Source organism: Heterodontus francisci, chromosome 36, assembly GCF_036365525.1.
Source record: "Heterodontus francisci isolate sHetFra1 chromosome 36, sHetFra1.hap1, whole genome shotgun sequence".
NCBI lineage: Eukaryota > Metazoa > Chordata > Chondrichthyes > Heterodontiformes > Heterodontidae > Heterodontus > Heterodontus francisci.
Genome location: NC_090406.1, coordinates 7,168,952 through 7,184,570, shown reverse-complemented (window position 1 = coordinate 7,184,570; position 15,619 = coordinate 7,168,952). Strand labels below are relative to the sequence as shown.

Genomic DNA, 15,619 nt, shown 5'->3' with positions numbered 1-15,619 from the left:
AATTTGCACACAGCAAGCTCCCACAAGCAGCAATGTGATTTTTTTTTATTTGTTCACGGGATGCGGGCATCACTGGCAAAGGCAGTATTTATTACCAATCCCTGATTGCCCAATCTGTTTTAAGCAATGTTGGTTGAAGGATGAATATTGACAGTACATCAGGGATAACCCTTTAGCGTTTCTTTAAGATGCACCATGCAATGTTTTATATCCACCAGAGAAGGCAGACAGGGCCTTGGTATAACATCTCATCCAAAAGATGGTACCACCAACAGTGCAGCACTCCCTCAGTACTGCACTGGGAGTTTCAAGTCTCTAGACTGGGACTTAAACTTACAATCTTCTAATTTAGGGATGAAGGTGCTCCCTGTTAAGCCACGATTGACGCTACACAGCAAAGCCTGAAAATCAATCAATCAACTACAGAACCATAGAAAAATTACTGCACAGAAGGAGGCCATTCAGCCCGTCGTGTCCGTGCTGGCCGAAAAAACGAGACACCCAGTCTAATCCCACCTTCCAGCACCTAGTCCGTAGCCTTGCCGGTTACAGCACTAAAGGTGCATGGCCAGGGACCTTTTAAATGAGTTGAGGGTTTCTGCCTCCACCACCATTCCTGGCAGTGAATTCCAGACACCCACCACCCTCTGGGTAAAAAAGTTTTCCTCATATCCCTCTAATCTTTCTACCAATCACCTTCAATCTGTGCCCCCTGGTAATTGACCTCTCTGCTAGAGGAAACAGGTCCTTCCTGTCTACTCTATCTAGGCCCCTCATAATTTTGTACACCTCAATTGAGTCACCCCTCAGCCTCCTCTGTTTTAAGGAAAACAACCCTAGCCTATCCAATCTTTCCTCATAGCTGTAACTTTCGAGCCCTGGCAACATTCTTGTAAACCTGTAATTACTATGGAGGTCGCAATCTCAAATAAATTTTCAAAAACTAATGGGATGAGGTTCTTTGGTTATGCGGAGTCCAGAGAAACTGGTGTTGTTTTCCTCAAAGCAACAACAACTTGCATTTGTATACCACTTGTATAGACAGGTGACCAAAGGCTTGGTCAAAGAACAAAGAACAGTACAGCACAGGAACAGGCCATTTGGCCCTCCAGGCCTGCGCTGTTCTTGATGCCTGCCTAAACTAAAACCTTCTGCACTTCCGGGGTCCATATCCCTCTATTCCCATCCTATTCATGTATTTGTCAAGATGCCTCTTAAACGTCTCTATGGTACCTGCTTCCACCACCTCCCCCGGCAACAAGTTCCAGGCACTCACCACCCTCTGTGTAAAGAACTTGCCTCGCACATCCCCTCTAAACTTTGCCCCTCTCACCTTAAACCTATGTCCCCTAGTAACTGACTTCCACCCTGGGAAAAAGCTTCTGACTATCCACTCTGTCCATGCCGCTCATAACTTTGTAATGTATCATGTCGCCCCTCCACCTCCGTCGTTCCAGTGAAAACAATCCGAGTTTATCCAACCTCTCCTCATAGCTAATACCCTCCAGACCAGGCAACATCCTGGTAAACCTCCTCTGTACCCTCTCCAAAGCCTCCACGTCCTTCTGGTAGTGTGGCAACCAGAATTGCACACAATATTCTAAGTGTGGCCTAACCAAAGTTCTGTACAGCTGCAGCATGACTTGCCAATTTTTATACTCTATGCCCCGACCGATGAAGGCAAGCATGCCGTATGCCTTCTTGACTACCTTATCCACCTGCGTTGCCACTTTCAGTGACCTGTGGACCTGTACGCCCAGATCTCTCTGCCTGTCAATACTCCTAAGGGTTCTGCCATTTACTGTATACTTTCCACCTGCATTAGATCTTCCAAAACGCATTACCTCACATTTGTCCGGATTAAACTCCATCTGCCATTTCTCCGCCCAAGTCTCCAACTGATCTATATCCTGCTGTATCCTCTGACAATCCTCATCACTGTCCACAACTCCAACAACCTTTGTGTCGTCTGCAAACTTACTAATCAGACCAGCTACATTTTCCTCCAAACCATTTATATATACTACAAACAGCAAAGGTCCCAGCACTGATCCCTGCGGAACACCACTAATCACATCCCTCCATTCAGAAAAGCACCCTTCCACTGCTACCCTCTGTCTTCTATGACCGAGCCAGTTCTGTATCCAAATTGCCAGCTCCCCTCTGATCCCGTGTGACTTCACCTTTTGTACCAGTCTGCCATGAGGGACCTTGTCAAAAGCTTTACTGAAATCCATATAGATAACATCCACTGCCCTTCCTTCATCAATCATCTTCGTCACTTCCTCAAAAAACTCAATCAAATTAGCGAGACAGGACCTCCCCTTCACAAAACCATGCTGCCTCTTGCTAATAAGTCCATTTGTTTCCAAATGGGAGTAAATCCTGTCCCGAAGAATCCTCTCTAATAATTTCCCTACCACTGACGTAAGGCTCACCGGCCTATAATTTCCTGGATTATCCTTGCTACCCTTCTTAAACAAAGGAACAACATTGGCTGTTCTCCTGTCCTCTGGGACCTCACCTGTAGCCAATGAGGATGCAAAGATTTCTGTCAAGGCCCCAGCAATTTCTTTCCTTGCTTCCCTCAGTATTCTGGGGTAGATCCCATCAGGCCCTGGAGACTTATCTACCTTAATGCTTTGCAAGGCACCCAACACCTCCTCCCTTTTGATAATGAGATGACTGAGACTATCTACACTCCCTTCCCTAGGCTCATCATCCACCAAGTCCTTCTCCTTGGTGAATACTGATGCAAAGTACTTATTTAGTACCTCGCCCATTTCCTCTGGCTCCACACATAGATTCCCTTCTCTGTCCTTGAGTGGGCCAGCCCTTTCCCTGGTTACCCTCTTGCTCTGTATATACGTATAAAAAGCCTTGGGATTTTCCTTAATCCTGTTTGCCAATGACTTCTCATAACCCCTTTTAGCCCTCCTGACTCCTTGCTTAAGTTCCTTCCTACTGTCTTTATATTCCTCAAGGGATTCGTCTGTTCCTAGCCTTCCAGCCCTTACGAATGCTTCCTTTTTCTTTTTTTACGAGGCTCACAAAATCCCGCGTTATCCAAGGTTCCCGAAACTTGCCAAACTTATCCTTCTTCCTCACAGGAACATGCTGGTCCTGGATTCTAATCAACTGACGTTTGAAAGACTCCCACGTCAGATGTTGATTTACCCTCAAACAGCCGCCCCCAATCTAAATTCTTCAGTTCCTGCCTAATATTGTTATAATTAGCCTTCCCTCAATTTAGCACCTTCACCCGAGGACTATTCTTATCCTTATCCACAAGTACCTTAAAACTTATGGAATTATGGTCACTGTTCCCAAAATGCTCCCCTACTGAAACTTCGACCACCTGGCCGGGCTCATTCCCCAATACCAGGTCCAGTATTGAACAGCTGGTGTAGAAGGGAGGGTTTCAGATATCTGGACCATTGGGATCTCTTCAGGGACAGATGGGACCTGTACAAGAAGGATGGGTTGCATCTAAACTGGAGGGGCACAAACATCCTAGCTGCGAGGTTTGCTAGCGTCACTCGGGAGGGTTTAAACTAGTGTGGCAGGGGGGTGGGAACCAGAGCAGTAGGACAGCAAGTCCCTAGTTGGACTATCTACGTATTGTTTCAAGAAGCCCTCCTGGATGCTCCTTACAAATTCTGCCCCATCGAAGCCCCTAGCACTAAGTGAGTCCCAGTCAATATAGGGGAAGTTAAAATCGCCCACCACTACAACCCTGTTACCTTGACATCTTTCCAAAATCTGTCTACATATCTGCTCCTCTACCTCCCGCTGGCTGTTGGGAGGCCTGTAGTAAACCCCCAACATCGTGACTGCACCTTTCCTATTCCTGAGCTCCACCCATATTGCCTTGCTGCATGATCCCTCCAAGGTGTCCTCCCGCAGTACAGCTGTGATATTCTCCTTAACCAGTAATGCAACTCCCCCACCCCTTTTACATCCCCCTCTATCCCGCCTGAAGCTTCTAAATCCCGGAACATTTAGCTGCCAATCCTGTCCTTCCCTCAACCAAGTCTCTGTAATAGCAACAACATCATAGTTCCAAATACTAATCCGAGCTCTAAGTTCATCTGCCTTACCTGTTATATTTCTCGCATTGAAACAAATGCACTTCAGACCACCAGTCCCGCTGTGCTCCGCAACATCTCCCTGCCTGCTCTTCCTCTTAGTCTTACTGGCCTTATTTACTAGTTCCCCCTCATTTATTTCACTTGCTGTCCTACTGCTCTGGTTCCCACCCCCCTGTCACACTAGTTTAAACCCTCCCGAGTGACGCTAGCAAACCTTGCAGCCAGGATATTTATGCCCCTCCAGTTTAGATGCAACCCGTCCTTCTTGTACAGGTCCCATCTGTCCCTGAAGAGATCCCAATGGTCCAGATATCTGAACCCCTCCCTTTTACACCATCTGTTCAACCACATGTTTATCTTCCTATTTCTAGCCTCACTGGCACGTGGCACAGGGAGTAATCCCGAGATTACAACCCTAGAGCTCCTGTCTTTTAACTTTCTACTTAACTCCCTAAACTCCTCCTGCAGGACCTCGTCACTCTTCCTGCCTATGTCGTTGGTACCCATGTGTACCACAACCTCTGGCTGTTCACCCTCCCCCTTCAGAATGCCCCCTGTCCGTTCAGAGACATCCTTGACCCTGGCACCAGGGAGGCAACATACCATCCTGGAGTCTCTTTCACGTCCACGGAAGCGCCTATCTGTGCCCCTGACTATAGAGTCCCCTATAACTATTGCTCTTCTGCGCTTTGTCCCTCCCTGCTGAACAACAGTGCCAGCCGTGGTGCCACTGCTCTGGCTGCTGCTGTTGTTTTCCCCTGATAGGCCATCCCCCCCAACAGTATCCAAAACGGTATACTTGTTAAGAGGGGGATAGCCACAGGGGATTCCTGCACTGACTGCCTGCCCCTTCTAAAGGTCACCCATCTATCTGCCTGCACCTTGGGTGTAACCACTTCTCTAAAACTCCTGTCTATGACACTTTCTGCCACCTGCATGCTCCTAAGTGCATCCAGTTGCTGCTCCAACCGATCCACGGGGTCTGTGAGGAGCTGCAACTGAGTACACTTCCTGCAGATGTAGTCGTCCGGAACGCTGGAAGCGTCACGGACCTCCCACATCTCACAGGTGAAGCACTTTACCCCTCTAACTGACATTTCTAGCACTAATTAATAAATAAAAATAAATACTTATTAAATCCTTACTAAATTGTTATAAGAGATGGAGGAGGTTACAGAGGTCGGAAGGAGTGAGGGGCCATGGAGGGGTTTAAAAACAAAGATGGCCAAAGGAGGTTAGCAAGAGATATAATCGAGGTGTTCAATATTATGAGTGCTTTCAAAATGTTAATAGGGACGAACTGTGGGAGGGTCAGTAACCATAGGACACGGATTTAAGATAATTGGCAAAAGAACCAGAGGGGGAGATGAGGAGGAATTGTTTTACACAGTGAGTTGTTGTGATCTGGAATTCGCTGCCCGAAAGGGCAGTGGAAGCAGATTCAATAGTAACTTTCAAAAGGGGAACTGGATACATATTTGAAAAGGAAATATTTGCAGGGCTATGGGGAAAGGGAAGTAATGGGAATAATTGGAAAGCTCTTTCAAAGATCTGACACAATGGGCTGAATGGCCTCACGTGCTGTGAGATGCTATGCTGTTTCTGTAATCTTCAGCCTTGGATCAGTTGGTAGCTCTGTTGCCTCTGAGTCAGAAGGTTATGAGTTCAAGTTTCAATCCAGAGATCTGAGCACAAAAATCCAGGCTGATACATCAAGTGCAGTACCGAGGGAGTGCTTCTCTGTTGGAGGTGCTGTCTTTCGGTTGAGATGTTAAACCAAGGCTCTGTCTGCCCTCTCAAGTGGCATGGCATGAATTTGAAGAGGAGCAGGGGAATTCACCCTAGTGTCCTGGTCAATATTTATCCCTCAACTAACATCACAAAAACAGATGATCTGGGTCATTATCACATTGCTGTTTGTGGGAGCTTGCTGTGTGCAAATTGGCTGCCGCATTTCCTACATTACAACAGTGACTACACTTCAAAAGCTCTACATTGGCTGTAAAATGCTTTGGGACATCCTGGGTTCATGAAAGGCATTATTAAAATTCAAATCTTCCTTAATTCAAACTTGCTTGCTTCAAGTTATCGTAACTGCTTAAGAGGAGGAGTTTTGGTGTTTGGAATGAGATTTACAATCAATTATTGGAGAGGATTCTGAGAGACAGGATTTATGATTATTTGGAAAAGCATAGTTTGATTAGAGATAGTCAGCATGGCTTTGTGAGGGGTAGGTTATGCCTCACAAGCCTTATTGAATTCTTTGAGGATGTGACAAAACACATTGATGAAGGAAGAGCAGTGGATGTGGTGTATATGGATTTTAGCAAGGCGTTTGATAAGGTTCCCCATGGTAGGCTCATTCAGAAAGTAAGGAGGCATGGGATTCAGGGAAAGTTGGCTGTCTGGATACAGAATTGGCTGGCCCATAGAAGACAGAGGGTGGTAGTAGATGGAAAGTATTCAGCCTGGAGCTCGGTGACCAGTGGTGTTCCTCAGGGATCTGTTCTGGGACCTCTGCTCTTTGTGATTTTTATACATTTTTAGTTTAGAGATACAGCACTGAAACAGGCCCTTCAGCCCAGCGAGTCTGTGCCGACCATCAACCACCCATTTATACTAATCCTACACTAATCCCTACCATATCCCCACCTGTCCCTATATTTCCCTACCACCTACCTATACTAAGGGCAATTTATAATGGCCAATTAACCTATCAACCTGCAAGTCTTTGGCATGTGGGAGGAAACCGGAGCACCCGGAGGAAACCCACGCAGACAGAGGGAGAACTTGCAAACTCCACACAGGCAGTACCCAGAATTGAACCCAGGTCGCTGGAGCTGTGAGGCTGCGGTGCTAACCACTGCGCCACTGTGACTTGGATGAGGAAGTGGAAGGCTGGGTTAGTAAGTTTGCCGATGACACAAAGGTTGCTGGAGTTGTGGATAATGTGGAGGGCTGTTGTAGGTTGCAACAGGACATTGACAGGATGCAGAGCTGGGCTGAGAAGTAGCAGATGGAGTTCAACCTGGAAAAGTGTGAAGTGATTCATTTTGGAAGGTCGAATTTGAATGCGGAATAAAGGCTTAAAGACAGGATTCTTGGCAGTGTGGAGGAACAGAGGGATCTTGGGGTCCACGTCCATAGATCCCTCAAAGTTGCCACCCAAGTTGATAGGGTTGTTAAGAAGGTGTATGGGGTGTTGGCTTTCATTAACAGGGGGATTAAGTTTAAGAGCCGCGAGGTTATGCTGCAGCTCTATAAAGCCCTGGTTAGACCACACTTGGAATATTGTGTTCAGTTCTGGTCGCTTCATTATAGGAAGGATGTGGAAGCTTTAGAGAGGGTGCAGAGGAGATTCACCAGGATGCTGCCTGGACTGGAGGGCATGTCTTACGAAGAAAGGTTGAGGGAGCTAGGGCTTTTCTCATTGGAGCGAAGAAGGATGAGAGGTGACTTGATAGAGGTGTACAAGATGATGAGAGGCCTAGATAGAGTAGATAGCCAGAGACGGCACAGTGGCGCAGTGGTTAGCACCGCAGCCTCATAGCTCCAGGGACCCGGGTTCGATTCCGGGTACTGCCTGTGTGGAGTTTGCAAGTTCTCCCTGTGTCTGCGTGGGTTTTCTCCAGGTGCTCCGGTTTCCTCCCACAAGCCAAAAGACTTGCAGGTTGATAGGTAAATTGGCCATTATAAATTGTCACTAGTATAGGTAGGTGGTAGAGAAATATAGGGACAGGTGGGGATGTGGTAGGAATATGGGATTAGTGTAGGATTAGTATAAATGGGTGGTTGATGTTCGGCAAAGACTCGGTGGGCCGAAGGGCCTGTTTCAGTGCTGTATCTCTAATCTAATCTAAACTTTTTCCCAGGGCAGAAAGGGCTATCAACAGGGGGCATAATTTTAAGGTGATTGGAGGAAGGTTTCGGGGAGATGTCAGAGGTAGGTTCTTTACACAGAGAGTGGTGGGTGCGTGGAATGCGCTGCCAGCGGTGGTAGTAGAAGCAGATACATTAGGGACATTTAAGCGACTCTTGGATAGGTACATGGATGATAGTAGAATGAAGGGTATGTAGGTAGTTTGATCTTAGAGTAGGTTAAAGGGTCGGCACAACATCGTGGGCCAAAGGGCCTGTACTGTGCTGTACTGTTCTATGTTCTATGTAAGGTCCCTTTAACAATTTGGAGCACTGAACTATAAATGAGAGACTCTCGATCCAAAAGAGGGCGAGCCGTTGATTTTGAAACAAAAGTTTGCCTTTACTCCTTGGCCTCACATAATTTTAGTCAGTCACCTAACACATCTGTATTCAACTGTCGCAGCGGATTACTGTTTATTTTAAATGGACAGGGTCCCCCTTTCCCCCTTCCCCTCTTTCCCCATTCCTCCTCTCCCCTTTCCCCATTCCTCCTCTCCCCTTTCCCCATTCCTCCTCTCCCCTTTCCCCATTCCTCCTCTCCCCTTTTCCCATCCCTCCTCTTTCCCCCTTCCCCATTAATTATAAGGATGCCAGTTACTGATGTGGAGCCACTGACCCAGATGCAGTTTCCATTCTTGTCTCATTTGCATCATCTAAGTTTCCCAGAGTTTCCATAGCAACAGAGATTAGCACGTATCTCCAAACTGTGGGAACCTGATCTGGGAAGCAGAGAGAATTAGCCTTAACTGTTTAAGGGACCTTGCAGAATTTGTGCACCAACATTTTAATTAATATTAAATACAGTGACTCTGGAATTGGCCCAGAACCAAGACCTGAATTTTCTTTGTGGTGAAAATATGGAGGGGAACAGTTATCCTGCACTTTTCCTAAATGCACTAACTCTGTCTGGGGTACAATTTCACAAATACTGACTTCCCCCTGGTATCTTGTCCATTCTTCATGTGAGCACAAAATCTGAATGATGCAGCTATTTGACCATGTGAGGCATTACCACAGGCAAGCCCGATCTTTTTGACCAGGCATCTGGTAGGATATGGAATTCCTTATCAGAAGGGAGGGTGGAAGCAGGGTACAGTAGTGTAGTGATTATGTTACTGGTCAAATATTCTGGAACACTATGTTTAAATCCCACTACCTACTATCCACTATCAAAGGGAGGCAGTGGCGTAGTGGTAATCTCACTAGACTAGTAACCCAGAGCCCCAGGCCAATGCTCTGGGGACATGGGTTTGAATCCCACCACAGCAGATGGTGGAATTTTAATTTAATTAATAAATCTGGAATTAAAAAGCTAGACCGTGAAACCATTGTCGATTGTTGTAAAAATCCATCTGGTTCACTAATGCCCTTTAGAGAAGGAAATCTGCTGTCCTTACGTGTAACTCCAGACCCACAGCAATGTGGTTGAAATGGTCTAGCAAGCCACTCAGTTGTATCAAACTACTACAAAGCCTAAGAAAAGGAATGAAACTGGATTGACCACCTGGCATTGACCGAGGCACTGGAAACGACAATGGCAAACCCAGCCCTTTTGACTCTGCAAAATCCTCCTTACAAACAACTGGGGGCTTGTGCCAAAATTGGGAGAGCTGTCCCACAGACTAGTCAAGCAACAACCTGATATAGTCATACTTACGGAATCATGCCTTCCAGACACCGCTATCACCATCCCTGCGTATGTCCTGTCACACCAGCAGGACAGGCCCACCTGATGTGGCGGCACAGTACTGTACAGTCGTGAGGGAGTTTCCCGCGGAGTCTTCAACATTGACTCCAGACCCCATGAAGTCTCATGACATCAGGTCAAACATGGGCAAGGAAACCTCCTGCTGATTACCACCTATCGCCCACCATGCACCCCCCCCCCTCCACCGCCCCCTCCCCCCCCCCGGCTGATGAATCAGAGCTTCTTCATGTTGAACACCAATTTGAAGAAGCACTGAGGGTGGCAAGGGCACAAATGTACACTGGGTGGGGGATGTCAGTGTCCATTGCCAGGAATGTCCTAAAGGACATAACTGCTAGACTGGGTCTGTGCCAGGTGGTGAAGGAACCAACAAGAGGGAAAAACCTACTTGACCTCATCCTCACAGTGGTTAGCACCGCAGCCTCACAGCTCCAGCGACCCGGGTTCAATTCTGGGTACTGCACTGTGTGGAGTTTGCAAGTTCGCCCTGTGTCTGCCTGGGTTTTCTCCGGGTGCTCCGGTTTCCTCCCACAAGCCAAAAGACTTGCAGGTTGGTAGGTAAATTGGCCATTATAAATTGTCCCTAGTATAGGTAGGTGGTAGGGAAATATAGAGACAGGTGGGGATGTGGTAGGAATATGGGATTAGTGTAGGATTAGTATAAATGGGTGGTTGATGGTCGGCACAGACTCGCTGGGCTGAAGGGCCTGTTTCAGTGCTGTATCTCTAAACTAAACTAAACTAAACTCACCAATCTACCTGTCACAGATGCATCTGTCCATGACAGTATTGGTAGGAGTGACAGTCCTTGTGGAGACGAAGTCCCGTTTTCACAGTGGGGGACCCACCATTGTGTTGTGTGGCACTACCACCATGTTAAATAAGATAGATTTCGAACAGATCTAGCGACTCAAAACTGGGCATCTATGAGGCGCTGTGGCCCATCAGCAACAGAACTATATTCAACCACAATCTGTAACCTCATGGCCCGGCATATCCCCCCTCTATCATTACCGTCAAACTGGGGGACCAACCCTGGTTCATTGAAGAGTGTAGGAGGGCATGCCAGGAGCAGCACCAGGCATACCTAAAAATGATGTGTCAGCCTGGTGAAGCTACAGCACAGGACTACGTGCATGCCAAACAGTGGAAGCAGCATGAAATAGACGGGGTTAAGCGATCCCCCAACCAACAGATCAGATCAGGCTCTGCAGTCCTGCCACATCCAGTCGTGAATGGTGGTGGACAATGAAACAAATAACTGGAGGAGGTGGCTCTACAAATATCCTCAACCTCAATGATGGGGGAACCCAGCATATCAGTGCAAAAGACAAGGCTGAAGCATTTGCATCCATCTTCAGCCAGAAGTACCGAGTGGATGATCCATCTCAGCCTCCTCCTGAGGTCCCCAGCATCATAGATGCCAGTCTTCAGCCAATCCGATTCACTCCACATGATATCAAGAAACGGCAGATGGCACTGGATACTGCAAAGGCTATGGGCCCTGACAACATTCCGGCAACAGTACTGAAGACTTGTGCTCCAGAACTTGTCGCGCCCCTAGCCAGGCTGTTCCAGTACAGCTACAACACTGGCATCTACCCGGCAATATGGAAAATTGCCCAGGTATGTCCTGTACACAAAAAGCAGGACAAATCAGACCCAGCCAATTAGCGCCCTATCAGTCTACTCCCGATCATCTGCAAATGATGGAAGGTGTGGTCGACAGTGCTATCAAGCGGCACTTACTCAGCAATAACCTGCTCAGTGGTGCCCAGTTTGGGTTCTGCCAGGGCCATCCAGCTGCTAACCTCATGACAGCATTGGTCAAAACGTGGTCAAAAGAACTGAAGTCCAGAGGTGAGGTGAGAGTGACTGCCCTTGACATCAAGGCAGCATTTGATCGAGTATAGCATCAAGGAGCCCTAGCAAAACTGGAGTCAATGGGAATTGGGGGGGGGGAACTTTCTGCTGGTTGGAGTCATACCTAGCACAAAGGAAGATGGTTGTGGTTGTTGAAGGTCAATCTTCTCAGTCCCAGGACATTACTGCAGGAGTTCCTCAGGGTAGTGTCCTGGGCCCAACCATCTTCAGCTGCTTCATCAATGACCTTCCTTCCATCATAAGGTCAGAAGTGGGGATGTTTGCTGATGATTGCACAACGTTCAGGACCATTTGCAACTCCTCTGATACTGAAGCAGCCCATGTCCATATGCAGCAAGACCTGGACAACATCCAGGCTTGGGCTGATAAGTGGCAAGTAACATTTGTGCCACACAAGTGCCAGACAATGACCATCTCCAACAAGAGAGAATCCAACCATCTCCCTTTGACGTTCAATGCCATTACCATCGCTGAATCCCCCGCTATCAACATTCTGGGGGTCAGCATTGACCAGAAACTGAACTGGACCAGCCACATAAATGCTGTGGCTACAAGAGCAGGCCAGAGGCTGGGACTTCTGCGGCGAATAACCCACCTCCTGACTCCCCAATGCCTTTCCACTATCTACAAGTGTTACGAGACTGCTTCCGTTTCTTCTGTAAAATACGTCTTAAAGAACTTATTGTTGAATTCTGGACATTGAGTCATATGGAGATTGCTGAACTTTGTGTTTTAAAAAAACAAAAGGGAAGGTCAACAGAAGGTTGGCCAGTAAACAAATCTTACTGGAAAGCATCTGTTTACAAATAACCCAACAAAGGGTTTGTGCTTGTGACTCTGAAAGATTTTTGCAAGGGAATGACAAACCAAGGTTTATGGTTGTCATCGGACTTGTTTCTGGAAAAAGGTAGTTTCATTTTGAACTTCTCAAAATGCCAGTTGGCTTGGCTAAAAACAGAAGGAAGGAGTTGTTGTGTGCCTGCCAGGAGAAGACAGCTGATATCTTTCTCTCTTTAAAGAATTCCTGCGTCAAGTTGTACTATTTCCCCCTGTATTTGAAGAAACCTTTACTGCTACATCGCTGCTATAAGACCTAAGAAAAATTCTTGTTGCTGCTTCCTGTAAAACCTGACTGGAGTTTTCTGTGCTGAATCATTTGGAAGCCTACCCAAACAGATCATCAACATCGCCTAGAAAGAACTGTTCTAGGAAGATTCCATTGACAGCCGTCTATTCGCCTATGGGACACCTCGCCAAAACAAAGGACTTCCATACCTTCTTTTCAGTCGAAGTATTTTTTTATTCCTTCTATTTCTTTGTAACAGCTGTAAACAAAAATCCCTTTTTTTCCCAGTTAACCGATTGTGTATGTATGTGGATGTGTGAGGGCTAGGATAAAAATAAGGGGCTTTAATGTTTCCATTGTGTGTATGTTTTACTTCATTATTGGTTAAGAACGGATGTGTAATAAATGGATAATTTAGTTATTTATTAAAGAAACCTGGTTGGTGTGCTTTATTCTGGGGGAAAAATAGAGTATCTGATTGACGGTTTTGGTTAGTGGGAAAATTTAAATATATGTTGTGACCTGTGGAAAAGTGGGACTGAATTAACAGTGCACTCCTCCTGTCTAGGTCGTAACACAATGCACAAGTCAGGAGTCTGATGGAATACTCTCCACTTGCCTGGATGGGTGCAGCTCCAACAACACTCAAGAAACTCGACACCATCCAGGACAAAGCAGCTGCTTGATAGGCACCCCATCCACAAACATTCACTCCCTCCACCACTGACAAACAGTGGCAGCAGTGTGCACCATCTACAAGATGCACTGCAGCAACTCACCAAGGCTCTTCGACAGCGTCTTCCAAACCTGTGACCTCTTCCACCTAGAAGGAAAAGGGCAGCAGATGCATGAGAACACCACCACCTGCAAGTTCCCCTCCAAGCCACACACCATCCTGACTTGGAACTATATTGTCATTCCTTCACTGTCACTGGGTCAAAAACCTGGAATTCTCTTCTTAACAGCACTGTGGGTGTACCTACCTCACATGGACTGCAGTGGTTCAAGAAGGCAGCTCACCACCACCTTTTCAAGGGATGGACAATAAATGGTGGCCTAGCCAGCGATACCCACATTCCCCAAATGAATAAAAAAAAACATACTTTGAAAATTTGGATTCCTTTTTAAAAAGTACTTCATTTGTTGCGGGAGGAAACCTGCCTTCCTTACTTCTTCTGGTCTGGCCCTCTGAAGTGGCCTAGCAAGCCAGTCCACTGTATGAATGCGGACTGCTGCGACTTGTGATTCTTGACTTTCTCAGAGTAACTGGAGGATGGGCAATAAATGCCAGCGGTGCCCAGATCCTGAATTTAAAGGGAAGTGGATAAATATTTTTTTTAAAACACATTGAATGGGAAATGGACCTAAGTGGGAAATGCTTTCAGAGAGCCAGCACAGATATAATGGGTTGAATGGCCTCCTTGATTGCTGTAAGTTTCTGCCAGAGGTGTCACTGAATTGTGACTGGGGATGGGAGCCCATTGCTGACATTTTCCCCCTCTCCCTTAATCAGCAGGAGCTGAGGCAAGTTGTAGAGAAGGCCAATATTGGCCTTAGCTCCTCCGTACCCCAGGAAGAGAGGGAGACAAACAGAGAAAACAGTATCTGAAGGATTAAAAGTGGGCTCCATATTCATCCTTTCATCTGCCTGAATGCAGACAGAGCCCTCTCCAGTCAGTCACCTCACTGGATCCCTCCCATGGCCTTTATTAATATTGCAGTGTCCTGCTGATGGGGAACAGCACTGATTGCCGAGAGGTTCACCAGATGGTGTGGGGGTGAATCACCTGTTCATTATACACAACACCAAAATTTAACATTCCATTGGAACCACAGCCAATAGTTAGAATGTACCCCTAAAGTTTTTAACTACTGACTTCTCAGTAAGTGGGCGGCACAGTGGTGCAGTGGTTAACACTGCAACCTCACAGCTCCAGCAACCCAGGTTTAGTTCTGGGCGCTGCCTGTGCGGAGTTTGCAAGTTCTCCCTGTGACCGTGTGGGTTTCCACTGGGTGCTCTGGTTTCCTCCCACAGCCAAAGACTTGCCGGTTGATAGGTAAATTGGCCATTGTAAATTGTCCCTAATGTAGGTAGGAGAATGGTGGGGATGTGGTAGGGAATATGGGATTAATGTAGGGTTAGTATAAATGAGTGGTTGTTGGTCAGCACAGACTCAGTGGGCCGAAGGGTCTGTTTCAGTGCTGTATCTCTTTAAAAAAAAGTAGCATCTCAGTAAGCACTGTATCCAAAGCTCTGCTGACCCATATCTTGACTCACACCAGTTCTGCTCATCCATCTCCTTCTGTGCTTGCTGACCTACAATGGATCTCAGTCCATCAACACCTCAATTCTAAAATCCCTCAATGGTCTCCCTATCTATGTAACTTCCTCCAGCTTTCCAAGATCTCTGTGCTTCTCTAATTCTGGCTTCTTGATCATCCCTGATTTTAAACTCTGCACTATTGGGCACCTTGCCTTCAGCTGCCTGGACCGTAAGCTCTAGAATTCCCCACTAAACCTCTCCACCTCTCTTTCCTCCTTTAAGATGCTCCTTAAAACCTACCTCTTCTACCAAGCTTTTGGTCACCTGCCATAATATCTCCTTATGTGTTTTAGTGCCCATTTTCCCCCTATGTCTCTGTGAATTACCTGCAGGCATATATCTAAGTTAAAGACTGTGTATAAATGCAAGTGTTGTCTCTATGCAGTTTAATCTCATGATGGTTTAATTTTAGACATACAGTTGGCCTGTGCTGCTGAGGGAGGGGGAAATAAAATCAGCGTATCTCAATCCACGTGTTAACTGTGGTTTAGTGGGTAGGACTCTCATCTTTTGAGTCAGAAGGTCATGGGTTTGTCCCACTATAGGGCTTGAGTACCATAATCCAGGCTGACATTCCAGTGCAGTACTGTGGGAGTGCTGCACTGTTGGAGATGCCATCTTTTGG

General features: G+C 46.7%; 1 protein-coding gene across 4 annotated transcripts in view; it reads left to right on the top strand.

The window, feature by feature from the left end:
- borcs8 (BLOC-1 related complex subunit 8) overlaps positions 1 to 13,781 on the top strand; it is a 49,084-nt gene extending 35,303 nt beyond the window's left edge. For all 4 annotated transcript variants that reach the window (XR_010969518.1, XR_010969515.1, XR_010969516.1 and 1 more), the window contains one exon: positions 13,239 to 13,781. The gene's annotated coding sequence lies outside the window, so the exon portion shown is untranslated. The remainder of the gene's footprint in view (positions 1 to 13,238) is intronic.
- Positions 13,782 to 15,619: the final 1,838 nt, after the last annotated feature.